We start from the raw sequence: 27,895 nt of genomic DNA on the forward strand, positions 1-27,895 counted from the left end.
GCTAGATGTGAGTTTGATCCCTGGGTCAGGAAGATCCCCTGGAGAACGAAATGGCAACCCACCCCAGTATTCATGTCTGAGAAACCCACTGGACAGAGGAGCCTGGCAGGGGTCATAAAGAGTTGGGCATGTCTTAGCGACTAGACAACAATTGTTAAGGTTATGAGCACTAGTGTCATAGTGAAGAGTCAGATGGAACTGAGTTTTTAAAATGCATGAAAACGTTGTTCAAAAGCAAGCATAGAAAGATGCCTAATAAGTAAATCAGATACAGAAGCTTTATTCTGGAATTGCTCTGGCTGAAATTGGGTGGGGTGGGGGCTTCCCTCAAGACATGCCTCTTAAGTCAATGGAGTTGCGCCCTTTTGTGTGGTTTGAAGGTTGTATAGTATCTGAGGTTTGCATCAGGAAAGATAGATCCTAGTTCCAGGCTTTGCCACCAAAAAGCTGGAGGATCTTGGACAATCCCTCTGGTCATAGTTTTATTATCTCTAGAATCAAACAGTGCACTTCACCCTGTATGAAACATGAAAGCATGTTTAAAAGTTGAAATTTACAAGAACAGTAATACTAACAGCAGTGGTAATAGCTTAGACTCATGGAGTTCTTACAGGCACTCCTCTAGAAACCTTTGCATAAATTAACTCATTCAGTCTTCACAGCAATCTTATAAGCCTGGTCACTATTATTTTGCCCGTTTGACAGGTGAGAAAACAGAGAGAGGCTGAGCTGCTTGCCTGAGGTCACACAGCTGTTAAGTGGTGAAGCTAAGATTTCACACCAAGCCTTCTGAGCCCACGCTGGCACTACTATCCCACACTGCCTCCCTAACAAAGAAGGTGGTGGTCCCAGCAGTACATGAAGAGGTATTCTAGTATGTTACCATGTTTGTCAGCATTGAGGTAATTGCTGCCACACCATTTGTAATGTAAAGTGACACTATTTGTTTCCTGGTTTGGGGATTTCCTAAGATGCTGCTGCCCTGGAGGAGGAAATGGCAAGCCACTCCAGTATTCTTGCCTGGGAAATCCTGTGAACAGAGGAGCCTGATGGGCTACAGTCCATGGGGCCGTAAAGAGTCGGACACAACTGAGCACACACACACGCCAAGACATTGTTGGCTGGTCCTTCTCTCTTTGCTGATAGCTCTTATCTTACAAATAAAATTGCTATTTAAGAGATAGAATTTGATAGGGGGAATGCAGCTTTCAATAAGGAAGTGTAGAAAATCTTAAAAAATGCCATATGCTGCCTTTTATCTCATGCCACAAACTCCTACCTGGTAGGGCAGATACTTGATCCTCACATTGTGGGGAATTGCAAGACCTAACTATTCTTCTGTTCAACCAAGCGGTGGAAGAGATTCTTTCCAAAGTGAAAGCTTTGCCTGTGCCCCACTGGACAAAGGCCTCTCCTGACACTCTCTGGGAAGAGGTTGACAGCCTTTCAAAGAGGAGGGATGTGGCCCAATCCCCTTTTGGTTCTGTTGTGCCAGGAAAGATGGGAGTGTCTGCCTGGGAGAAGAGAGGAGCAGAGCCGCTCCAGTTCTGAGAATGTGTTTTTGTTTTCTTTCTCCTGTGATTTCATGCTGGTTCTGTAACCTCCTTGCAGCTGGGAAGAATATAGTCTTCAAAGGGCTTCCTTAGGCCAGAAAAAAAAAAATCTGAGGCCAAATCGAAAGAAAGAGTACTTGTTCGTGCTGGAGGGATCAACATATACAATTTATTACAGTGGCAGTGAGACAAAGACTAAAAACAAGAATGGGCTCATGAAAGGCTCAGATCCAAGTATCTCAGTGAAGATGATTAGCAGAATGTGAGCTTCTGACTCATTCTAGTCCTTTCAAGGTAACTCTTGGGGAAGACGGTTACCCTCCCCAGCAGAAGGTTGCCCTGCAAATGCACATTAGCTATACTTGGGCATTGCCTGAACCTTGCCATTGACCTAATTTACTGTTTCTTATCTTGTTAATGAGGATAACTACCCCCACTGCTTAAGAAAAGACCTTGAAATGCAAGTCCAGAGACCAGACTGCAGGACATTGCCCTGCAGAGGTGACTTCAATCAGGTGCTGGACTCACCCTGCCACCTTCCCCTACAACTGTACGGAAATTACCTGCAAAACTTTCTAAAACTGGTAGATGCCCTGGTCCCACCCACTCCAGAACGATAAGTCAGTTTCCAGGAGGGACTGGAACATCAGCGCTGTTTAAAAGCTTCAAGAGTGATTCTGATGCTCAGCCCAGGTTGCACATGACTCGCACACATGACTGCTCATTGTTCACCAAAGTCTAACTTCTGCTCACCTGCAGGTTGTGGTAATAAACAAGTCATCTGAATTTTCCAGACACTGAGATCAGCACCGAGTGTTCGCTCTCAGTGTTAATACAAATATAACGGGGATCATGGGAATGACACTGCTCAGCAGACTTGAAGCAAGTATGCACAAGAAAACATGTATTCTTAGGAGCTGTCCCTATGTCCTTGTTGCCACCTTAGGCCAATTATTGTGTGTCCGAGTTGTCGTTACTTGCTAACTTCTCTAGTGAGACTTATGTTCTGTACCAAGATTGACATCATGATGATGAAAGTGTTGATAATAATGGTGCTGCTGCTGCTGCTAATTGTGGTGATGATGGTGATGATGGTGATGATAGTGATGACGGTGATGGTGATGATGGTGATGGTGGTGGTGGTGGTGGTGGTGGTGATGGCGATGATGGTGATGGTGGTGATGATGGTGGTGATGGTGATGGTGATGATGGTGGTGATGGTGGTGATGGTGGTGATGGTGGTGATGGTGGTGATGGTGATGGTGATGGTGGTGGTGATGGTGGTGGTGATGGTGATGGTGATGGTGATGATGATGGTGATGGTGATGGTGATGGTGATGGTAGTGATGTTGATGGTGATGATACGATGATGATGATGATGAAATTGCTCCAATTTACTAGACTAAGCAGTGCTCTGAAACAATGGGTATGACTCTGTTTGGGATGTCAGGAGCTGGTCACCACTGTGACCTTGGGTGAATCACTATCATTACTAAGCCTTAGATTTGGGGTTTGTTTTTTTTTTCACTTATAAGAAGAGGTGTGATAGAATAGATGGGTAATTTTCCACATTTGTTTCACAGTGGAACCCTTCCAAAATAAATAAAATTAAAGGGGAGTTCTTCTGGCTGCACCCATCTGTTAGGAGCTGGGATCAGAGTCCTCCCTTTGTGAAGTCTCACTGAGACCAGCATGAACATTTGTGAGCACAGTAGTAGGAAGAGCTGAACCTCACTGACTGAGGCCCCTGTGAGTGTGTGAGCTGTCCACCTGCCTGCCTTCTCCCAACAGGGAACTCTGGGTTGCAGTCACTCCTTTTGGGGAGCACACAGCATGGATGAGAGTCATCAATGGCCATGAGCAGGACAGCAGGTTGTAAATCACTTCAGTAGATAATCCCCAAGTTTCATTAAAGCGCCAATATTCTGGATTTTAAGATTTTTGATTCTTAAAATATCTCTTAAATAAAGCAGAGAAAAAAAGAGATTTTCTTTTAAACTTTGGACAAGAGAGCCATTTCCTGGCACAACTTTGCAGCAATTGATCAGGTTGAATGGAGCCTAAAGAAAAGGAAGAATTGGGAAAGGAGCTCCAGGCTGCAGCCCCATCCGGAGTCCCAAGCTTTTGAGAAAGTCAAAGCAGTTTGAGGGGCAGTCAGTATTCCCTTCTAGAAACTAGAGAGACCCAGACAGTTGCTTGTCAAAAGAATAACAATTTGGGGGAAGTGGGAGAACTGACTTTGCAACAGATGAAACAATATAAAACTCCAATAAACTCAGGTATCACTCTGGAATTAATGGAGGACAAATTGAATCTGCTGTTAACTTAAATACCCATCTGCTCACATCCCTGGAGCCCATAAATTTGTGGGGCTAATTAGTTGTTGCCATCCTGAGAGCAGCAGGGGGCTAACCAGTTCCCTGGAGTTTTGTTACATGCACAACCCATTCTCCCTGCCTCTTCAGACACCTGAGCTGGAGGGGAAGGAAGAAAGATGGAGATGATCCTTCCTGGAGTGGTCCAAAGAGCTTGGATGCAATAAGGTGTCTTGTCTTGACCTTCCTAAAAGATGGACTTGAGAAATCTGCAAACCCATTTACACTTCCTCTACTATTTTTTCCGCAGCACTACAACAAACATTGTTTTTCCTTATCTATCCAATTATCACCCTGGCCCCTCCCTCAGTCCCCCTCTGCCGCCTGACTTGACTTCTCTAAAAGCAATTCTGTCTGTACCAGAAATGTGAAGCCTTAATATAGGCTCTTCAGCATAATCGCTTCTTAATTAAGTCAGGCTATGGCTCAGTTTCTCTGAATCGTTTCCAGAGGGCTTAATTTTACTTCTGCTCAAAATTAATATTTTACATTTTACTCTTAAAAGAAACAAAAAGGGCTGGAAAGGAACTCAGAGAAGAGGGGAATGAGAAAATGATCCAGGGAAAAAGAGAGATCATATTTCAGACCTCATTACTGAAGCGTTAAAGCCTCTGTCGCAATTTCCAGCGAGTAATACCCAATCTGTGACATTCACTTTAGCAAAACAAAGCATGGATCAAGGTAATTAAATGGCACAACTCAGAGTGAATTAAAGGATGATTCTATCAACAGGAGACACCTGCTGATCTGACACTTTCCACGTGCCTGGTTTGTCCTGGCCATGCCTACTCTGGCGAGGGGGGTGCAGGGGAGCCTGCTGACTCTTCCAAAGCAGGGAGTACCCGGGTGCACCTGGGAGCAAGCACAGTCGGAATCTGTGTGCTTGTCAGGAGGGCGGGAGGCCCAGGAGACAAATGATGTTAATCCTCTTCCTCTAGAGCTGGCTGACTACTGTCTTGCACCCGGCCCCAGCCCTCCCTGGGGCTCTGCTCAGCTCTCACTGTGGACTGTGGGGCAGAGACTTGTGCTCATGTTCACCCTGAGGTTGCAGGAACTCTTTCTTCCACAGGGAGGTTCAGGGTGGCCGGTCCCACCCGACAACCCTGTCATCCATCCAGCCACTCACTGACTTCTGACTGTGGACCAGATCGTGCCCAGGTGCTGGAGTAACATCATGATGCAGAACTGAGAGCCGCCTTCATCAACCTGCAGCTCTGGGGCCATGGACCCTGGGCGGGCTGAGAGTTCACTTGCAAACTCTAAGTGTATGCATGGAGAACTGTACAAAGGAGACCTGGGAATCCTCAAACAGAGACCAGAGGTGTACCTGGAAGATAAACGCTGCCTAAATATTGGACGACAGGACCACACACCCACACAAAGGTCCAACTAGTCAAAGCTTTGGTTTCCCCAGGAGCCATGTATGAATGTGAGAGTTGGACCATAAAGAAGGCTGAGCACCGAAGAATTGATGCTTTCAAATTGAGGTGCTGGAGAAGACTCTTGAGAGTTCCTTCGGTTGCAGAGAGATCATACCAGTCAATCCTAAAGGAAATCAACCCTGAATATTCATTAGAAGGACTGATGCTGAAGCTTCAATACTTTGGCCACCTGATGTGAAGAGCCAACTCTTTGGAAAAGACCCTGATGCTGGGAAAGATTGAGGGCAGGAGAAGGGAACGACAGAGGATTAGGTGATTGGATGGCACCACTGACTTGATGGACATTAGTCTGAGCAAACTCTGGAAGATGGTGAAGGACAGGAAAGCCTGGCCTGCTACCGTCCATGGGGTTGCAAAGAGTTGGACACAACTTAGCAACTGAACAGCTAACAATAAAGAATAGGACTGGCTTGGAGTTTTGCAGTATGGCTGTAATCACATGTACACAGGAATTCTGCACTGCTCCCATCATCCTATCATCATTATAAGAACAGCTCTGTGGAATCTCCCAAGGACTGTGGTGCAGAAGTGCTGAGGAATCTATGCTGAGACCAAGAAGCTGGAAATGAGGTGCTGGCTCTGGTTGAATGTGTCACAAGTTAGTTTCCATCTGTCTGGGAGATTTTTTCCTTTTATCCTCAGCCTCCTCTCTGCCTTTCAGCTAAGATCAGTGATGTAGTGGGGGTGGAGGAGAAGAGGGGTCGGGGGGAGAAGAGAAGGGGTCAGGGGAGGAGGAAGATGCTCAAGCACCAGTTAGACTGAGTACCTAACCATTTATCTAACCACGTGGAACGTGTGCATCTGTGGGAACCTAGGTGATGACATCTGCACAGGTGATCTGTATGACCACCTGAAACTCTGGTTCCAGTAGAGTGTGGCAGGATGTTGAGAAGCTTCATCTTAGGGCCTGCAACTGACACTGCCCAGGGTGTCTCCTCTTCTCCTAGTTCACACAACTAATTACTGGCCAGATGTCCCCTCCATCCCAGACTCATGGCCAAAATCCAGCACCAGACCAGCAGAGGGGGTTTCTGCTGAGTAGCCTGCTCTCGCCCAGGGACTGTCCAAATTCATTACTTGCCACAGATTTTTATTGTACAAATATTCTACAAGGTCATCGTGCAGTCCACTAGCAGGTCCTGGGAAATCCTTTTATATATCGATTATCTTCATTACTGTATATATATATTTCAGGGACAGACTTACCGTAAGGGTCTTTGTAGCATTTCTCAATTTTTTTTTCTCTTATAGTTTATCAGCATGATAGATTTGTCTTAAGATAATGAAAGATATATTTTCCTTTTGCCAATGTTAATAAGAAGGGAAATGATTTCTTTTTCCCCTGAAAAAGAATTTAGGATGGCAATAAGCCCATGTATGTTCAGGTGCTTTATAATGGGAGCTGGGGTCTTATCATTTATCCCATTTTGTGTATTGTTCCCAAACGCTTCCTCTGCAGGGGAAAGACTTGAAAGATTGCCAGACGTGTGTGCTGCCAGGCTCCGGTTTGGGGTTTCTGAGCTCTTGTCCATATGAAAGGTACCATGGACTGAGCCCTTACCACATGCCAGGCCTTCCTTCAAGTGCTTCATTTATAGTAAAGAAACTTCACAGTGATCACAGGAGGTGCTTGCTATTATTAGCCATTTAACAGTTAGGAAAATTGAAGCACAGAGAGGATAAGCGACCCCCTAAGGTGATAAGAAAGTGGTGAGGTCTAGTTTCAATGACAAGGCCCCATGCTCAAGTCCCCATCATGCTTTGGAGATGAACCTACTTTCTGTCCTCAAATCTGCTGATTCTTCTCAGCCTTTCTACAAAGCATGGAGTCCTGCCGCATCAGAGCCCAGTGGCTGGAGAGATGGCAAAAGGCGGCAGGCAATCTGGGGAAGGTGTGAAAGAACTTTCCATCTCAATCATGACTTTCAAGTTCAGACCTACACAGTAAACAGAGAAAGCCTTCTCTACCCTCAAGCCCTGTCTTCCTCTTTTTATAGTCATCCAGTTTTAAAACTCACCTCTTCCAAGAAGCCTTCTTCCAATGATTTATTTCAGTATTCTTCTAATTCTTAGGTATTTAGGTCTCCAAGGCTAGATTTGTAGGTACTCTTGGATATATATAAATATTCAGCTCCATAATTTATACATAATGATACAGTTGACCCTTGAACAACATGGGGATTCATCTGAAATAGAGCTTGTGGTAGGTCTTCTATATCCACAGTTTCTCTGCGTCTGTGGTCTCCACCATGCATTGACTGTATTTACTTTTTTTTTTATTTTATAAATTTATTTATTTTAGTTGGGGGCTAATTACTTTACAATATTGTAATAGTTTTTGCCGTACATTGACATGAATCAGCCATGGGTTTACATGTGTTCCCCTTCCTGGACCCCCCACCCACCTCCCTCCCCATCCCATCCCTCTGGGTCATCCCATTGCCCCGGCCCTGAGCCCTTGTCTCATGCATCGAACATGGAATGGTGTTCTGTTTCACATATGATAATATACATGTTTCAATGCTATTCTCCCAGAACGTCCCACCCTCACCTTCTCCCTCAGAGTCCATAAAATTGTTCTATGCATCTGTGTCTCTTATTCTGTCTCGCATATAGGGTTATCGTTACCATCTTTCAAATTCCATATATATGCATTAGTATACTGTATTGGTGTTTTTCTTTCTGGCTTACTTCACTCTGTATAATGGGCTCCAGTTTCATCCATCTCAGTAGAACTGATTCAAATGTATTTTTTTTAATGGCTGAGTAATATTCCATTGTGTATATGTACCACAGCTTCCTTATCCATTCATCTGCTGATGGACATCTAGGTTGCTTCCATGTCCTGGCTATTGTAAACAGTGCTGCGATGAACATTGGGGTACACGCGTCTCTTTCAATTCTGGTTTCTTCGGTGTATATGCCCAGCAGTGGGATTGCTGGGTCATATGGCAGTTCTATTCCCAGCTTTTTAAGGAATCTCCACACTGTTCTCCATAGTGGCTGTACTAGTTTGCATTCCCACCAACAGTGTAAGAGGGTTCCCTTTTCTCCACACCCTCTCCAGCATTTATTGCTTGTAGACTTTTGGATAGCAGCCATTCTGACTGGTGTGAAATGACACTTCATTGTGGTTTTGATTTGCATTTCTCTAATAATGAGTGATGTTGAGCATCTTTTCATGTGTTTGTTAGCCATATGTATGTCTTCTTTGGAGAAATGTCTGTTTAGTTCTTTGGCCCATTTTTTGATTGGGTCGTTTATTTTTCTGGAATTCAGCTGCAGAAGTTGCTTGTATATTTTTGAGATTAATTGTTTGTCTGTTGCTTCGTTTGCTGTTATTTTCTCCTATTCTGAAGGCTGTCTTTTCACCTTGCTTATAGTTTCCTTTGTTGTGCAACTTTTGAAAGGTGTGTGTGTACAAGTGGATCCATGCAATTCTAACCCATGTTATTCAAGGGTCAATTGTATTGTGTCTTAAAAATATGTTTATAGGTTTCCTATTTCCTCCATTGGACTGGAAGCTCCTCTTAGGAGGGTCAAATATTCTGTCTTTCGTACGATTCTGCCAGTAGGATCTTGGATAGGTATGTAGACACTATCTTGTATAGGGGCACACAGAATGGATAAACAGCTAATGTCGGGGATTGAATCATGAGTTAACATCACTGTACAACCTCAAAAATGTCTGTGATGTCTACCATTGCACAGAGAAATACAAACCTTAGAGTATAACTGTTAAGAGTATGACTCCCCAAGACTGGAATTTTCCTGCTGCTCCAGTGGTTAAGACTTCACCTTCCAAAGCAGGGGGTGTGGGTTCCATCCCTGTTGGGGAGCTAAGACCCCACACATAAAACAGAAGCAATATAGTAACAAGTTCAATAAAGACTTTAAAAATGGTCCACATCAAAAAAAATCTTTTTTTTTTTTTTAAAAGCCCCAAGACCAAGCAAGCTCAACTGCAAATGTGTACGTACAGAAGCGTATACTAAAAAGTGTACCTACACAGTCAGCGCGGAGAAATAGACAAGCATGAAAGTTTGTTTTATGGCTTCAAGAGGCAAAGACACAGTGATTATCTAAGACTGGGGTCAGCAAACTCTGGCCTAGGGGCCAAGCATGGCCTGTCAACTGTGTGTATGACAAAGCTTTACAGGAACAGAGCCCAGCTTATCCTATTACATGGGGCATAGGGCTGCTGCACACAACCTCAGTGGAGCCCAGGAGTGAGGCAGAGACTGTGACCCAAAAGCCTCGATTGTACTACACAGCCCTCTCTGTTCCTATTTCTGACACACGCAATTTCTAAACTTCACAGGGAAAAAAAAACATCTCTGAAAATCCGTCTTTCTCCCCAGACCTCAACCTAGTTCCTTTTCCTCTTCCAACTATCAATTTGAAAATATGTCCAGCACTTCCACTCCTGCAAATCAGAAAATTCAGACCCATGGTCTATTTAGAAGCAGATTTTAGATGAGGTTCCAGATTTTTTTTTATTGTACTTTACCTTTTTATAGTACATTTTAGCATAAATGATACTTGAATTCTTTGTGTATTGTCTCACACTTAGAATCGCTCTGCCAAATCCTTCATTTTGGCAGAGACTTCTATGGTGCGTGTGATAACCATCAGACAGTCCTTGACACCTCCAACCAGACTGTTCGGTGAGAAATGGAAAAGAAACAAACTCTAAAGGGGGTTTCAATCTCAGCATTTTCAACATTTGGAGTTTTGCTTCAATTTCAACCTACTATTCCCAGTAAGGCGTGTTTCCTAGTTTTCTGTATTGATTTTTATATTATGGAAGAAATACAAGGATATGCTGCTTTGGGGCCATGTTCACACTGTCATGTGTTCACAAAGGCATGTATAAAGCCCTAAGCCCTGAATTACATGGAGACAGGAAACGTGGAAGGGGACGTGTCACCAAGACACTGCTCGTCGAGCTCCCAGGCCGTAGGCTGTGCATAGGAAGTTTAGCCTTCAAGCCCACGTGGTACCTCCTGAGAACTCTGGGCTAACGCATCTTAAATCTCACGCGTTTATCGGTAGGATTATATCCCCTACCAACCTTCCTTAGCTAAAGGTCAAGTGGATCGTGGAGAGGAGTCTGGAAATAGCCAGGCATGTCCTTGAAACTCAGAAGCATTTGATGCAGGCAAAATACGAGCTCTGGGCAAAAAGAGAAATTCACAGCTTACTGCAAACTTGAGAGTCTCATCATTGAGGGTTCTCTTCAGTGCATGGGAGGACTTCAGTGGGTTATTAGAGAGTGCTGGGAAGAGGGCGCAGTGCCTCCCCAGCCTTTGAGAATGGCCTCACGGGGGGCAGCACACTGTGCAGGGCTACAATGTCCAGTGTCACAGGGAAGATGCCTTTGGGAGAGCTTCTCAGCTTCTAGTACAGGGAAGGGCAGGCAACGAAAAACACCGTGAGGGCTTAGCCACCCCACAAACAACGAGCACCCCTGGTCTGCTGAGCACTTGTCATGCATGACCCCTTTAGTGCTTGCTAAATTTCTGAATTCCATAAATAACCTCTGTTTAATAAATGATTAAATTAAATCCCAGTGGAATCAAACAGTTTGTCCAGAGATGTATATTGGATTGGCCAAAAAGGTCATTCGGGCCATTTGGGTGTTTCTGTAACATCTTATGGAAAAATCAGAACAAACATTTTGGCCAACCCAATAGTTTGTGTGTGATGGAACAGGATGCAAATTCATACCTGATTTTTTTTTTTTTTTTTACTACATCATCCCGGGTAGAAATACTAGCAACCCAAGGTGTCTTGGGGACCAAAGCTAGGAGGAAACATTGACTTTTATGTAGCTTACAGATAAGTTTGTTTTTTTTTCAGCTCACTAGAAATGATGATTTTAATACATACTTCAGGTAATTTCCTGTAGTCATACTGTGTGTCCCAGGCTAAGTACAGATTAGGACCTAGCTTCTCTTGGTGACTGACATATACTCTTCACAGTCCACCTCTTTGTAATAGAAACATACCTTAACCATCATATGATGAAAGGAGATGGCATGGAGGTGTGGAGGGTGGCACGTAAATCCCACCTCACTCCTGACCTCTCTCTGTACTTTATTTTACAGCATGAGGCGTGGGACCCGAGAGGTGTTGGCCATTTCTCTTGGGAGACCTTCTTAGGGATTATTCATGAGCTACTCTGTGGTACAGAAGCTTTTCAGGGACATGACATCCTCTATGTCAGGACAGTGTTGGTCATTTCCTGGTGTCACATACCGGCTGCTTAGAGACAAACTGATCACCTGTGTTCAGGTTAGCATCGCCCTTTCCTGTATGACCCAGCAGTGGGAGATGGAAAGATCGCTTTCCCTAAATCCTAAGTAATAATGATAGTAATTAAAACATTGTGCATGCCACCAATTAATGATAAGAAGGAAGCTTACTTAAATCAATTAAATCTAAAAAGCATTGCTTTGATAACCGTATCTGAGTGTAGGGTGGAGCTTTCAGAAATAGAATGTAGTGTCTGATTATGGGAGGTGGGGAGTGGGAGCAGACACTGAAGGGGCTGAGAAGTGGTCTGAGCATTCTCAAGCCCCTGTCAGTACCTGGAGAGAGCTCCATGATTCATAATCTTGAAATGCATAGGCAGATAATTGCCTTAATCACCAGAGAAACATGGCTAAAATGTACTGAAATAAGCCATAAAACTCATTACAAGATAACAAGATTCTATCTACTCTCCAAGGTCACGTTACAGCTTCATAAGGTCAAGGAGTTAATCACCTCATTCAGTAAAAGCACCAAAGATAAGAACCTGAGTGTGTGTGTGTGTGTGTGTGTGTGTGTGTGAGTTGTTTAACTAGAATCCAGTATGACAGAGATGGCCAGGTAGGCGAAAAGTAAGTGGATGACAGTCTCAAGATAACTAGTCATTTTGTGCTTCCCTTTTTAAGTTCTGGGGCAAAAACATCAGGGTGTTTGCTTTGCAGAGTTAGTATTCCCTAGACTGGTTCCTTCCCATACAGACCACGTAAGCTGTCAACAGGTCAACAGTGGAGCTGGGCCGTGGCTTTAGAATCTGGACAACCAAATTTCTTTCCCGTTGGCCTGAGGATGTGCACTGCAGGCAGTTTTATGGGAAGGAGTCTTACACATCACCTACTTTTACCACCGAGTCTGTCAGATGAGAGAAGTAACGTGCAGGCAGGTGCAGGGCTGTCCAAAGTCCCACGGGTTGTTCCAGGTGTAGCACAGCTACAGAGGCCATGCAGAGTGCAAACTCTTTTATTTTACTGAAAGGTCAGGCTCTCAGAGAGGGGACGGCACAGCCTGCAGACAGCACAGGTCTTTTCCTGAAGGTGAAATCTCTCCCTTCCCCAGTGATGTAGTGAGCATCAAATATGAAGGATGAAGTCTCACGTCTTCACACACCCCAGATGTGCCCGTAGAGTTGAGTTGGTTAAACCTGGCCCAGGGGCTGTTGTTGCTCTTGCATTTTGTCCTCATCTGAGGCCGGAGGTCCTCCGTCCTCTCTGCAGGCCCTCAACTTACCCCTGCCCACCACTCTTCTCCAAAGCTGATGAGAAGCTAGACTTAGGTCTACATCAAAGACTAGATCCCTTGGTTTCTAAGTAAAGACTGAAGAACAGCAACAATAACAAAACTGCCAGAAGGATGTTTATGAAGATAAAATGAGATTATGAGCCTGATTCATAGAACATTCTCAATAAATAGTTACTATCATCATCATCACCATCATTGAGATCGTCACTGTCATTACCACCATTATCATCATCAGTTTCAAAAGGGTTGGATTGAGGAATACTAGGGAAGAGTGATTGACTAGCTTTCATCACTGCAATGGCCTCATTAAAGGAAACAGGCTTAAATTGCAGCAGAAAAAAAAAATCTAATTTTTTAAAAATAAAATGACTGGGAAATTCTGTTAGTTACTTCCAAGGAAATATCTACAGTCCCTCTGGGATGATAAATGAGTTACTTTTTGGAGCCAAGAGGTAACTCCAGTGCCAACTCTGAATGTTTTCAGGCATTTAGACACCATTCATCATCAATAAATTACATGTAAATTTAAATCTACTGATAAGAAATCCTACTTTTTTTCTGTTACTTGTTTTTTGGTACAATGTGATTTATAAATCTGTATATGAAAAAGACCATGAAAGCTATCATTTTTTTTTAGTTATCCCAACAAGGAACTCTAGTTCCTGGCCTCTATAACTGCCAACTCCCCTGGAAAGATTTTTCTTTAAGTTGCTCTGTAAAAACAATTCAAGCTCCCAAATATGCATTTATTGAGGATTTACTTTGATAGATTCTGCGTAGGTGGTGATTGCAGAATTAATCCTCAGTAAATACATTTTTGATAATGAGTTGATTTTCATTTAACACTTAGTAACCACCACACAAAATCTAGGCAAGTATATCTAGTAAAAAAAAAAAAAAAAAAGTTGAATAAATACCAGCCAGTGAATAAAATGATTTATTGAGAATTAACTCCTTATTACTATCTGGACCCAAATCCGTTGGAGACATTCATGGTTAATTTTACACGGTATGCTCTGGTGGAGCCATGGAATAAAGCTTATTCACTGACTTCCATAGGCTTCTTGGATATGCATCCAGCCTAGGGCTAATAAGTCTAAATGTTTGCCCCCAGAAGGAGGATAAATGAAGAGAGTATAAAAACCACACTGGAGCCCACAAGGAAGGACTGCCTAGGGCAGCTGCTCTGACAAGCTCCATAAACAGTCAACCACAGGCTCAGAGTAGCCGGAGGTGATCTTCAGCAGTTCTGTCCTGCCGGGGCTCCTCTGTCAGCATCCTCAGAATAGGGGCTCAGTGTCAGGGTCTGCCGCTGAGTCCCAGACCTACGAGATAATGGCTGTGACCTTGGGCAACTGATGCGCTAACATCAGTTTCCTCCTGTGTGAAGCAGGCACATAAAAGACTATTGATGTCCTAAGACTTCTTACCAAATGTGATAGTAAGCAGGTGCGTGAAAGGACCTTGCACAGCACAGGAGTAGAGGCCCTATGGTTGTGAGGATTTTCCAGGAAGAAAAGGTTTGGGATAACACATTACGGGTTCTGATGATGCATTCTTGGCAACCAAAGGCATTTGTTGGGAAGCTCAGTGTCCAGGTGCCACTCAGATTGCCAGTGGCCACAAACCAAAATGATGCAAAATGGTGGTCCAGTCTCAGTTCTGCCCTGGGCAGGTGGCCCAGACCCAAGTCCACGCAGGTGGGGGCTCACCTCCTTGCTGAGTGCTTGACCCACTCTTGCAGCTGATGTGTTTGGAAGATCACCCCTCGGTAGTGTTGACGAGTGTGTAGCAGTCCAACTCGGGGCAAGATGACCGCTGACTGTCCACACCTGGAAAGAGCCAGAGAGGGAAGCTCTGGGGAGGGCCCGTGCTTTACTCCTGAGGGGTTCCAGAGGTCAGAAGGCTGGGGCCAGAAGCTCTGGAGCTGGACCTAGTCCAGCCTGCCCTTCCCTGGCTGCTAGAGTCCTTCCCTTGAGGTCCAAAGGCCATCCGAGGGAGGGCTAGACAACAGCTAGTTTTGGATCAAGTTTGGAATAAGTATGCAACCGTCAGGATAAGCTCTTCTCCTGGCAGAAGATCCCTTTCCATGGAAAGCACTTGAACTTGCTTTGGAATGTGTACATTTCAGATTTGCCTGAGTCCTTGGTGCTCCGTGAGCCACGCTGGGGGTCAGGCATCCTTTCTGAACTCTAAAGCCTGAGGGGCATCCTAGATGTGGGATCGAACGTGTTAACAGAGTCACCTTCCAGACATGGAGAAACAGACATAGAGAATAGACTTGTGAACATGGGGAGAGGGGAGGAGAGGGTGAGACGTATGGAAAGAGCAACATGGAAACTTACATTACCTACCTTACATTACCTTACAAACCTACATTACATTATCTATGTAAAATAGATAGCCAAGGGAAATTTGCTGTACGGCTCAGGAAACTCAAACAGAGGCTCTGTATCAACCTAGAGGGGTGGGATGGGAAAGGAGATGGGAGGGAAGTTCAAAAGGGAAGGGATATATGTATACCTATGGCTGATTCATGCTGAGGTTTGACAGAACACAACGAAGTTCTGTAAAGCAATTATCCTTCAATAAAAAAATAGATTAAAAAAAAATAGAGCCGCCTTCACACTCAGGTTACAATGAGGACTGGGGATGAGCAGAAGCCCCTCTGCAGTTGAAACTGTCACCACAGTTGGGCTGTGACCATGTGTGGTTTTACGAAGGCGCTCTGAGGAGCAGACAGAAAAGTCATTGACAAGGGTTGGGCTTGCAGAGCCTGGAGTGGAGACAGTCTCAAGCAAGGCGGTCTGCAGAACTAGCTCCTCTCCTTCAGAAAAGAGAGCATGCGAGTTCATCAGAGGAGAACTTTGCAAGGACTTTGCTGGTGGTCCAGGGGATAAGGTCTGTGCTTTCAAGGCAGGGGGCACAGGTTCGATTCCTGGTTGGAGAACTAATATCCCATAGGCCACATGGTGAGTCCAAAAAATAAAGTATAAAAAAGTTAAACAAAAAAGAAGAACTTTGCATTCAGGAGGCAGAAAATGAAGGTGAGCCTGCCCTTGCCGTGGAGGGATGGAGCACACAGGTGGGCAGCGGGTTTTTAATGCAGCTCTGTAGCTGGAGCCGCTCAAAAAGGGCCAGCCTCTTTTTGAAGTCCTCCCTGATCCTTTCTACCAAATTCCAGTTTGTTTCCTTCCCTTTATATTATTCTTGGCACCCAAATGAAAGATGTGGGTGCTCGGTCCTCCCGTGGCACCCTATGCCCACCCCGTGGGGTCAGCCCTGATGCCACATTGTAATTCAGCCTCCTCGTCTGCTTTCTGTCTAGACTGCAAGGAGGCAGGGATCACATCTTTCATCTGCAGCCCCAGAGCTATCACAGGGTCTGCTGTGTATAGATACACAGTCCCTTATCTGCAATTCCAAATTCAGAGAGGTCTGAGAACCAAAAAGTCTTCTTATAACTCATTTTGCAGTAGAATCTGGGCCAGGTATTGGCAGGTTTTCAGAGGCAAGATGTAGCAGCAGAGTGGGGACAACTGATGAATGACAACATGGAAGAAACACTGAAAGCCAGAGCGAGAAGCAGCCACGGGGCTCAGAGGAAGGGCTGTACATCGTGGGGGCCAGTACGGGGTGACCTCGGAGACCTCCCGGCACTTGTTGTTCAGTCACTTCAGTCGTGCCCGACTCTCTGCAACCCCATGGACTGTAGCCCCCCACGCTCCACCGTCCAGGGGATTCTCCAGGCAAGAATACTAGCTTCTCCAGGGGATCTTCCTGACCCAAGGATTGAACCTTCATCTCATGCATTGGCAGGTAGATTCTTTACCACTGAGCCAACTGGGTTTTCAATTGTAGGTGCAATTCTCAAAGATGAGGGGCCGGAGGGGAGGTGCACTTGGGACAGTACACACAGTTTTCTGAGTATTTTCCAAACTTGCTCTGTTCCCTTCTTCCTGTGGAGTTTCCAAACTCCCAGGGCAGGGACGTTGGCCTATTTTTTCCCCATTCTTTCCACATGGCCCAGTAAAAGGTGTTCTGAGGACAGTCCAGAATTCTCCTGTCCTGCAGGAAAGACTTCTGGGCCTTGACATAGATTGCCATCAAGAATACAGTTGGTCCTAGAACAACTCAGGTTTAAACTGTGCAGGTTCAATAATACATGAATTTTATTTTTCAATAGTAAACATTACAGAGGGCTTCCCAGGTGGCTCAGTGGTAAAGAATCCACCTGCCAATGCAGGACACCTGAGTTCCATCCCTGGATCAGGAAGATTCCCTAGAGAGGGAAATGGCTACCGACTCCAGTATCCATGGACAGAGGAGCCTGGTGGGCTATGGTCCATTGGGTCTCAAAAGAGTCGGACACGACTGAACAACTGAACAACAACAAAACATTACAGAAGCACAAGATCTGCACGTTGGTTGGATCCCCAGATGTGGAACCTGCAGACATGGACAATCGACTCTAAGTTACATGAGGGTTTTGACTGTGGGGAGAATGGTTGATCCTAACCTCTGTGCTATTCGAGGGTGTTCTCTCCAATAAATGAAAACTTAGATAGTGTGAGTTTTATATTAATACGCCTTATTTTTGGATTGTATTAGAGCTGTTTTAGGTTCCAGCAAAATTAAGCAGAAAGTACAGAGATTTTGCACCCAACCCCCTTACAGAAGGGCTTTCCTGGTAGCTCAGTGGTAAAGAATCTACCTGCCGATACATGTAAGGTGGGTTCAGTTCCTGGGATGGGAAGATCTCCTGGAGGAGGACATGTCAACTGACTCCAGTATTCTTGCCTGGAGAATCCCATGGACAGAGGAGCCTGGTGGGCCACAGTTCATGGGGTCACAAACAGTCGGACACAGCTGAGCAACTAAACAACAGCAACTCCTTGCAAAAGCCTCCCCCATCATCAACAGTGGAACAGTCCTTGCATCATGTGCTGACACTGAAACGGTATTATTTTAATGCCTGTTTGTCCTCCCGTAACAGTAATAACGACTCAGACAAGGTGTTGCTTCCCAGCTCTGATTGGGCACCTCTTTCTCCTTCCCTTACCTGGAGATTCTTGGTATACTGAGAAGCTAGCCCAGCTGCAATGCTACGGAGCAGAGAGGAGACAGGATGACAAGCTTTGAAAGGGGTCAACACTGAGAAGACAGACAAGTCATTCCTGTGCTACAGAGGGAAGCTCCTGGGCATAGACACTGTATATGGAGAAAGACATACAGGATGAGTTCCCTCCCTGGGGACCGGAGTGGGAGAAGGGAAACTGGGCACATCAGCCCAGATCTCTCACCCATGGGGAGGGCAAAAGCTGCACCAGCTCCTGGGGGCAGCTGGAGACCAGTTTGTCTGTGTTTCTCCAGGACTGCCACCCAAGGACAGCAGTCCTGGATACCAAGTCCTGAAAACCATTCACTGTTCACAATTTACAGCGCACATTTGAACATATAAAGAGTCTGACAGCCTCACACATGCTGGTGGAGCCTGCAGGGGGTGTGGGACTCTCTCCACCTCTCAAAGGAGGGGTGACGGCAGAGCACGCTGGTGGGTCTCTCACAGTGGGCGAGGGGTGAAGCCGGAGTCCAGTAGGCAGGTCTTGGGCTGTGCTTCCCACAGGGTGTGGAGGGAGGAGGAGCATTCTCTCCCGGGCTCCTGGCCACAGCCTGTGATACAACCCCATCAGTTATTCATAGTGTAGCACCCATAAAAACAGCAACAACACAACCATCCTTCTGAAGCCAAGAAGAGTGTCTTAGTTTGTGCGTGAGTGCAAAGTCATTTCAGTCGTGTCCGACTCTGTGACCCCATGGACTGTAGCCCACCAGGCTCCTCTGTCCATGGGATTCTCCAGGCAAGAATACTGGAGTGGCTTGCCATTTCCTACTCCAGGGGATATTCCCGACCCAGAGATCAAACCTGCATCTGTTACGTCTCCTGCACTGGCAGGCAGGTTCTTTACCATGAGTGCCACCTGGGAAGCCCATTTTGTGTATAGGAAAAAGAGTTTCTGCATCAAATACTTATAGGAAAAATTTAAGCTTGGCTTTTCACTGCAGACCTTCTCCAAGTCTTCACTAGACTGATGTAGCCACAAAGCTCACAGGGAGAGGGAACATATTTCCTGAAGGTATCTGACCACGACTCTGACCTCAGCAGAGCTTCTTGAATGGAAAGTTCTTTGGGGAATGAATGCAGCATTAGAATTCATCAACTGGGAGACATGTGGTTACTTTTCAATCTTCAGCTCTGGGGGTGTCCTGCAAGGAGGTTCTCAGAGAAGCCTGGAGGGGAAAAGACAGAAAACTAAAATCTCTAAGAAGGGGCTCAAAAGAAGTGAGGTATTCAGGCATAATAAGAAAAGGACAGTGGCAGGCCACTAGAGTCGACTTTATCTACAATGTGAGGGGATTTGGGATCTCCGGTGATGAGCTGCTGCTCTGGGAAGAACAAGGGACTCAGAGGGGCTTCCCTGCGGCAGAGGGAGGGGGCCCGCTCAGCTGTGAGGAACCTGTAGTGTGAATGGTGGGTGCCTTGGGGGCCAGGAGCCAGGCAAAGGGAGGACCCAGCATCCTGTTCATGGACAGAGGTTCCCCTAGGATGTGGATGGACCAGGCTAGATCCTACTTGGATGCAGGGGACCAGAGAAAGTGACCCACGTGGGTCTCATCAGGCCTCACGGTGCTGAGATAACTAGAGATTCCTCTAGAAGCGGGTCTGAACCCTGAGCAACAAGGTGACCCTTGGATACTATGTCATAAAAGAGGGGGGCAGAGACCTTGGGTGTATTCACCCCAGGAAGCAGGAGTGAGGAGGGGAATGGGCGAGGAAGAGACAGAAAAATCCAGAGACAGAGTCATCGAAAACCTTCCAGGCCCTCCAAGGAAAGTCATCCTGGGGGAGCTCTGAGCCTTACCCCCAGCTAGGTGGCCACCAGCCCTGACCCCAAGTCCCCACGCCCGCCCCCCCCTCCCCCAAGAGGAGAGGCTCCATGCACTGCACAACCTCGTCCCCACGTCCCATTCCCTTGGCCTCCACGGTGTCTGGTCCTCTCTCATCCTCCCACCCTTTCCTCAATGAAGAGAGGGAGTGGGCAGTGCAGGGCCAGGGTGGCAGGGAGGGACAGGGAGCCACCTCAAAACCAAAGGAAATCTTGAGGGGAGGCTGGGCCCCAGGGGTGGGCTTCTTGCAAAATCCCGAGTTTCATTAAATATAGAAAGGTGGGAGGAAGAAAGAATACCCACTCACTGTTCTGGTTTCAAAGTCGGAAGGCTGGCCTTGATTTCAAAGACCTTGTGTGTAATGTGATGCATGGGTTTCTCTTCTGTTTCTTTCTTTATAGGTAAGTGACATTTCATTCTGCTCATCCCCAAGGCAAAGTTGGATGGTTTTAAAGTGGAAAATAAAATGATCGGAAAGAAACGGGGAAGGTGGGAAGAGGTGGCCGTCGAGGGCGGTGCAGGTAGGTGCCCACGAGATCGCCGTCCTTCGCGCAGACAGGGAGGGGGAGGCGCCTGGAGCGACGGTGGATGCCTTTCCCCAGGACTGGAGGTCCGGGCCCTGGCTGTGGTTTCTGAGATGTAGAAGGCTTTGCTCCTGGAAGGAGGTCTGTTCTCTAAAGTGGATGCTCGGGGCTGTCTCCAAGGAGTCTTTCCCTGGAGCGGTTCCCAGCCTGTTAGGGGTTGGTTTCGTGTCCTGGTTCCATGTACCAGCTGCTTTGAGGTGGGCAGCTGGTCGGGTGCTGGTGGAGTGGGTAGGGAAGGATGGGATTGTGTCTGGATAGACAGAACATCCCGGAGGAGGATCAGGAATTCGGAAGGTGAACATGTCTGTTGTGATGGGACTGCAAACGGCATGGAAATTTCTGGACAGGGAGATTGTGGGGAAACCGAGATCCTCTGGCACATTAAGAATCATTTACTTAAATCACCAGGTCTGTTTAGTTACTGCAGACGTATTTTTCTATTCCTTGTGGTCTCGGAGGCTACAGCAGCACTTCTTTTCTCCTGAGCCTGCAGCTAAGCTGAGTCTTAAAGCTGGAGGCTGACTTATTACAGATGAGTTGGTCATTGAGGGAAGGTGTTTTGAAGTTCAAGATGAGTTTGGGTTTTCTACTCTCCTGAAATTCAATTCCTCTCCCCTAAGATGAAAGCGGAACGACTTCTAATTTCTCCTATAACTTGCGAATGATCCACTGAAATAATTGATTGACGGCTCTGTCGACATACATTGTCTATTTTTTTTTTTGAAAGAAAGAAGGAAATGTAAAGCCTTCTGTTTAGCGGTCTGTTAATCTAGGTGGAGGACACAGCTCAATTCAATAAAAATATTTAAAGTGCATGGTCTTATCATGCCCAATTAAGGGAGATAAACAGAGTTGACTGGGTAGGGGGGAGGTTGGGAGGAAGGAGACAAAGGTAGAAACCACTTCAATCTGTGGCACTCGGAGGGAAAAATTCTCCTCCACACACAGGAGGCAAATCTGAAGACCCTAGAAATGTTAGAAAGAGGCAAAAATACTAGAATTTGTTATTTAAGCTATTTGATGCCATGTCTAAATGTTTGCTACATCGTGGGTTAATTCTCTTTTCCTCCATTTCAACAAAGAAAACAAAAAAAGAAAACTCAAAATACAACGTCCTTCTCTGAAATTGATTCTATATGGAAAATGACCGTGCATCTCTTTTCATGACATCCTATCCTAATCTTGAGGTCTTTTATTATATTCTCACTGAACTCCCAGATACCCCAGTTGCACTTTCAATGCTATAGACAGGCCAAGAAAACTTCTTGGTATTTGCCCTGCAAAATGGGAAAAATTAGGCTGCATCTATTGGGATTCTAGTCCAAAAGAGAGCTTTGTTCACCCTGCCCTGCTTTGAAAATGCAGAGAAACTGCAGTCAAGAAGCAACGCTAGCATCTTGCCTGGCAGGCAACACAAGATGGGGTTCTAAGCTGGAGGGCTTTCTAAGGCCCCTTGTTCACAAAAAGCAGATTTTACCTTTGGATCAAGGTTGATTGAGTGATTGACTTTGCTGGAAAATTCATCTTCTTTTAGAATTTGTCAACAGAATAAGGGCTGTGACATAATCCTTCTTCATCTCGGTAGTCTGCTTTTTATGCAGATGGCAGATATTGGGTGGGTGGGAACGGACTGCATTCACCCCCAGGCTTCCCCTTTGGACACCTTAGTTTGACTTGTGGGCTCAGAGGGAAGGACCCCTGAGAAGTCAGGCTGTTGGAGTGGATGAAGTCAGTGCCCTGGAATTTCCTGTTAATAAGGAGGTAATGGAGTATATGTTAATTTCACAGGAAACATTTCCACAGGGTATATAAGTACAATGGATGTATTTGAATAGTTTCCATATGCTGGGACTCTCGGAACCAGGAGGATAAAATTCCATTTGCACCTGCCTTATAAAAAACACATTGGCAGCACTCACGTGCCCTGTGGAATCGGAGGATGAACGGGCACTGCTTGCATGCACACACATCCCCAAACATGCCGACACTTGCACAAGCAATGCACAAATGCATATTTTTAGATGCAAACACACCAAGCTGCAATTTTGCCTTTGAAAGGTGACAAGGAGCAAAGATCTTTTTGAGAACCAGCTCTGTCCTCTCTCTCTCTCGTTCCCCAAGACCCCATACACTCTGTTCCTCTCCCCCATCACCTCCCCATCGCCTGGTCCAGTTGCTGTATTTACTTCACACCCTGCTCCCTGAATGCCAGTTTCTTCCTTGGCTTTGGGATCTATTGTATGCCCCCCTTCCCGTCTTGAGTGCCCCACGGACAGGTGGGCAACAGTTAACCATGGGGTCCAGCATTGACCTCCCTCCCTGTTTTTCTCTCCACTCTGGGCTCTGAGGCCTTCCTTGACCACTCTGGCCATCCGCACCAGATCTGGGAGGAGGGACATGCTGTTGGATGGAGTTTGTGCTTCTTGGACCTTGAGATCTCTGGGTGTCAGGAGGCAGTGATGAGTATGAGGGGTCAAATTCCACAGCCCCTCCTCTACCACCTTTGCAAGGCCTCCTTTGAGGCCAGCAGGAAGTCCCACATTTCTGACAAGGACCATTCTGTGACATTCCTTTAAAGCTAACCTTCATGAATTTCAGACACCATGCGAAACCATTCTCTCTCTCATATTTTATTTTCAAAATGATCCTATGATGTTGGTGTTATCATCTTCTTTTTACAAATGAGGAAGCGAGATGATGTTGCCCAAGGTCACTTGACCTTGAACGTGAATTTGATGCTGTACCTCTCTCACTGTGATAGCCGTGGTTTTAACTGTTGTGTATCACATAGAGCACTTAAACTCTCCCAGAAGAGGACAGGGTGGCAGGGAGGGAAACCTTTAAACCTTTAAACTGGGCTTCTCCTTTCTAGCTCTTTAGATCAATCCAACTCTGGGCCAAGCAGGCACCTTCTGGACATGGCCTTGGAGGAGCCAGCACAGAGCAATGGAAAAGAATTGGGTACAGGCTTAGCAGAACTGGGGTTTGAGGCCTGAATCTGCCGTTAAATCTCTGTGTGACTCCAGGCAATTGATTTAATTCTCTGAGCCTCTCACATCACGACACAGGCATATCAAGTACAGCACTATTTCAAAATCTAAGTAGGAAAGTCCATCAGAGAACGGCACCTGGGAAAGGATGCTCTAACCATACATGCCCATTATCCTTACCTGAACAGTCCCCTTCCATCCTGGCTCCCCAGATCTCTAACCTGAGTTCTTGATTTTTCTGATGAAGTCTAGAATTTTTGCCAACAGTAAAGAACGGTTCTTGGCAGCTTCCTGAGTCTTCACTTTCTTTCAATACCAGGCCTAGTGGAGAGCAAAATTAGCCTGCCAATCACTCAGAGACATGTGGGCCCCAGGAAATTAAATTCCCCCTCTCCCCAGCTGCCTCCCCCCACGTGCCAGGTACCAAATGAATGTGCAGGCCACGCGTTTCCATTCCTGTCTCTCCTTCCTTTATGTTAATTTGAACACCTTAGTAGAACAAAACTAACCGAGTGGATATGAGATGAAGTTCATTATCCCCCAAAGCCAAAGATTGTAGGAAGGAGTTAGTCGGAAGGTAGGTTTGGCTCTCTTACATCATTCTTTCGGATTAGAACATTTTCTTTTTCCAGCAATATTTAAAAGCCACCTTTTAACACAGGTCACCATCTTTCGTGACCAACTGAAAGCAGAGAAGTGAACAAGGGACTGAGGCCACTCAGCACCCACTTGGAGTTCGTGCAGCTGCCTGGTTCTCCCAGCCCTAATGCCCTTCCTGCATCTACTTGGCACCAGGAACAGGACCCATGCTACTGCTTTCTGAAGATGATGTTTGGGGACCCCACATGCAGTTGGGGAAACTGGGCTCCCAGTGCTTTCTGTGTTTGCCACTGGCATTCACACAGCCCCTCCTGGCCTCAGGGGGGTTAAGAGAGGACCTCCTCTGAAGGCTGACTCTTGGGGCAGCCACTCTCTTACACAACATTTCCACCTCTCAGCTCTGGAGCGAGGGCTCTCAATCCTGACATTTGCCTGAGCATTCAGAGGAAAAGCCTCTTCAGTACCATGGGGCAAAAGAAATTTTAGATACACAGTCACTGCACAGATGTGAAAAGCCAAGAATAGATCCCAAGGCAAGTGAAGGACACAGAGCTTTATCGGGACTCTGTGGTCACTATTGCGGGATACCTTGTGTCCCCTCTGAATTTCATATGTTGAAGCTCTTACCCCCAGTCCCTCAGAATGTGACTGTCTTTGGAGACAGGCTCTTTAAGGGGTAGTTCAGGTAAACTGAGGTCATAGGAGTGGGCCTTTGTCCAGTCTAACTGATGTTCTTACAAAAAGAGATTAGGACACAGACTTGCACAGATAAGGACACAGGGAGAACATGGCCATCTCCAGGCTAAGGGGAGATGCTTCAGAATGAAACTGACTCCCTAGACTCCTTGATCTTGGACTTCTCACCTCCAGAACTATGAGGAAGTAAATTTCTGCTGTTTAAGCCACCCAGTCTGAGTCACATCCTATAGCAGACCAGGCAAGAGAACCCAGTCAGAGCAAGAAACAGCACAGGTGTCTGGAAACAATAGAAGCTCCCATGGGGTGCAGAAAATAGGCAGGCTCACAGGTCAAATCCCGCCCCCCTATTCTCCTGACCTTTGGCTAGTTACCATTTTAGTCCCCACTTTTCTCATCTGTAGAATGGGTTTGACATGTATCTAACTGCTGTGTTGAGAACTGATTGATAATGAACAACAAATATTGTAACATAATGCTCAACATCCAGTTCTCTACTTCTTATTATTTCTCTTAATAGTGATAGGGATAAAAACTAAGTGTATATATAATATTGTGATTTTAGTGTGTGCTAGGCATTGTGCTAAACGTTCACTCAGGACACTTCATTTAACCTGGCCTTTTTTTTTTTTTTTTTTATAAATTTATTTACTTTAGTTGGGGGCTAATTACTTTACAATTGTAATAGTTTTTGCCATACATTGACATGAATCAGCCATGGGTTTACATGTGTTCCCCTTCTTGGACCCCCCACCCACCTCCCTCCCTAACCTGGCCTTTTTATCGGGTGATTAAAAACAACAAGGCTAGTCTCAGGGCTCTGTGCCTGGGATTGTTGAATTCATCAGCCTCTAAGCCAGGGTCTGAATGGAGACCTGTGAACTTCCCACTCATCACCCCCTTGATTGACACTTGTCAATCTCAACCTTCTTGGCTTGGGAAGAAGGACTGCCTTGATCACGGGTCATGACAGGTCCACACCCCATCCCCAGCCTGCCTCCATTCATCTCCAGGTTCCTCTATTTAAATGAAACTTATAAACAATTGTGGCCAAGTTTGAAGTATTCACTTATAACTATTTACATCATTGAGGGTGAGATATTGACGGTGAACACATGGTGAGCCACAAACACACAGGCATTGGGGGGGGTCAATTGTTCTGCCAGTGTCCTGATCTATTTGGACATGGAGCCTTGCCTATAACACAGCCTCCCAGGTCAGCGGATCTCAGGATGAGTAAACACACTCAGCAAGCACACACAGTTCTGACGCCCTGACAGGGGAGAAGCCCGTGACCTCCAGGCAGAGGCTGAGTGACAGCCGAGAAGTCCTAGTTGACATTCCCACTGCTGCCCCTGCCCTGAGCCCAGCGATCTCTGCTCAGACAGTCTGGGTGGGCCGGGGCCTCCTTCGCCATTTCCACATGCCCCAGGTCTGGAGCTCTGCTTGAAGACATTCCCCTTCCCACTGCCTGAGTCTGGATTAGTTTAACTCCAAGAGCAGCTTTCCTCCAAGTTCTTAACAGTCCTAGCACACTCATGGAGCTCAGTCCTCAAGATAACAAAGATAGCTATTGGCATTCTTGTTTTGTGGGTAAGAAAGTGCAGCTCAGAGATATGAAGCATCTGCAGTAAAGACACACAGCACCCACACGAATTCATGTCTGTCTACCTCCCAGCATCATATAGATACTGCGTCATATCTCTATACCTGCCTGGGTACAATCTGTACATAATGTGTAACAAATAATATTTAACATATCAATATTCTATATAATTATGTGTCAATATTATATTAAGTTATATAGTAAATGCTAATATATATACATATATATATATATATATTTACTATTAGAGATGATGCCTGGGTATTCCTAAGAATTCCCTTCTAGGTAGTACTACAAATTGAGAACTGAGGTTTAAAAAAAAAAAACAAACAAAGCCCAGCACCTCGATTTGTGTTACAAGTGTCTAAATCCTTGGACTATGTCCCCTCACCGATCACTTACAGCTTTGCGCTGAGAAAGGGCAGTGCCTGGGTGGCCACTTCTCTCAGCTGTCCAGGCCTTTTTCTTGTTGAACAGGAGCAAGGTGGAAGGGATAAGGAGACAGAAGCAAAGACTTGAGACAACGAATGTTTCCCCCTTCTCGTCCCCAATTTTGGACAAACGTGGGGCCCAGAATGAGTGAGGGAATTAAATTAACGAAGACAATTTCTCCCTGTCATTGAACTCTGACTAATGAGTCTATTTCTGGGTAATAAGAAGGAGCAGGAAGTGACAAGGCAGTGTAATGAATTAGTGGCCCAGAACCTCGTTAGTCAGAATAATCTTTCCACGAAAGATAAATGATGCAAACATTAATTATAAAGCCAGGCTGGAAATGCATCCCATTATTTGGCTTCCTAAGAAATATCTCCCAGTTATCACAGGCATTTCAACCAACAACAATAACAATAAAGTAAAGGTTCACTGAGAACTCTGATCCTGGGGAGACCGGCTGGTGGTGGGAGCCTGGGGACCAGCCCTGCTCCCCAAAGTGGCCCATTCTCAAATCTCCTGCAGTCTCAGGGTCTGGTCCCAGCCCAGCCTCTCTGTGCCGGCAGCCGCTCTGTCTCTCCAGCTTGGCCATTCAGAGCCGTCCGCTTGGGGCTATTGGAGCCAGATGAGGCTAGGAGTTCACCGCGACTGTTCTCCCACGTCAGAGAGAGAGAAGGCAAGGTCAGGGTTTTTCCAGTGACTCCAGCATCCTAAAAGGAGAGCGAGAGATCAAAACTGTGCAGGAAATAGAGAAACGGGGGTCAGCTAATTTTCAGTCCTGGCTCTGTGTGTTTGAAAACTTACTTAGCCTGTTGTTTTGCTTATTTGTTTGTTTGATCAGAGAACCGCTGAAAGTGAGGTCTCTGGTTAAGAGGGCTCTTGGAAGGGTTAAGTCAGGTTGGCACCTATTAAGTGCTGGGTGAATGCCGTCAGCAAAGTGTTGTGATGTAGTTTCAAGGCTGCAGAGCTGGCAGGGATGTGGGGCATTGGGGGCAGTTCTCTTGGAGCAGGGATGAGGGAGAGAGAGGCACCTGCCTGCCAATGTCCCCAGGGGGCAAGTGCCAGGCCCCTGAGGGGCTGTCATCTCAGGCTGGTTATCACCTGGAATTTTGGGAGGC

The 27,895-nt window shown here is 45.9% G+C and overlaps 1 protein-coding gene and 1 long non-coding RNA gene across 5 annotated transcripts in view; one reads left to right on the top strand and one right to left on the bottom strand.

Moving 5' to 3' along the window:
- The window catches only part of NTM (neurotrimin), a 961,781-nt gene that overhangs the window by 266,892 nt on the left and 666,994 nt on the right, over window positions 1-27,895 (top strand). The gene's annotated exons all lie outside the window — the stretch shown is intronic.
- LOC145524875 (uncharacterized) lies at window positions 13,834-26,904 on the bottom strand. Of its 2 annotated transcripts, XR_014067910.1 has the most exons (6): window positions 26,748-26,904; window positions 23,624-23,764; window positions 21,931-22,200; window positions 18,952-19,212; window positions 18,489-18,594; window positions 13,834-14,753 (listed from the first exon to the last, which is right to left on the bottom strand). It is a non-coding gene; the product is annotated as an uncharacterized LOC145524875 (long non-coding RNA). The 2 variants fall into 2 exon arrangements; XR_014067909.1 differs by lacking the exons at window positions 18,489-18,594; window positions 23,624-23,764 and having other exon boundaries at window positions 13,834-14,246; window positions 14,352-14,753; window positions 26,748-26,894.

This window comes from Giraffa tippelskirchi, chromosome 10, assembly GCF_054371585.1.
Source record: "Giraffa tippelskirchi isolate mGirTip1 chromosome 10, T2T-mGirTip1v1.2.pri, whole genome shotgun sequence".
NCBI classification, from domain to species: Eukaryota; Metazoa; Chordata; class Mammalia; order Artiodactyla; family Giraffidae; genus Giraffa; species Giraffa tippelskirchi.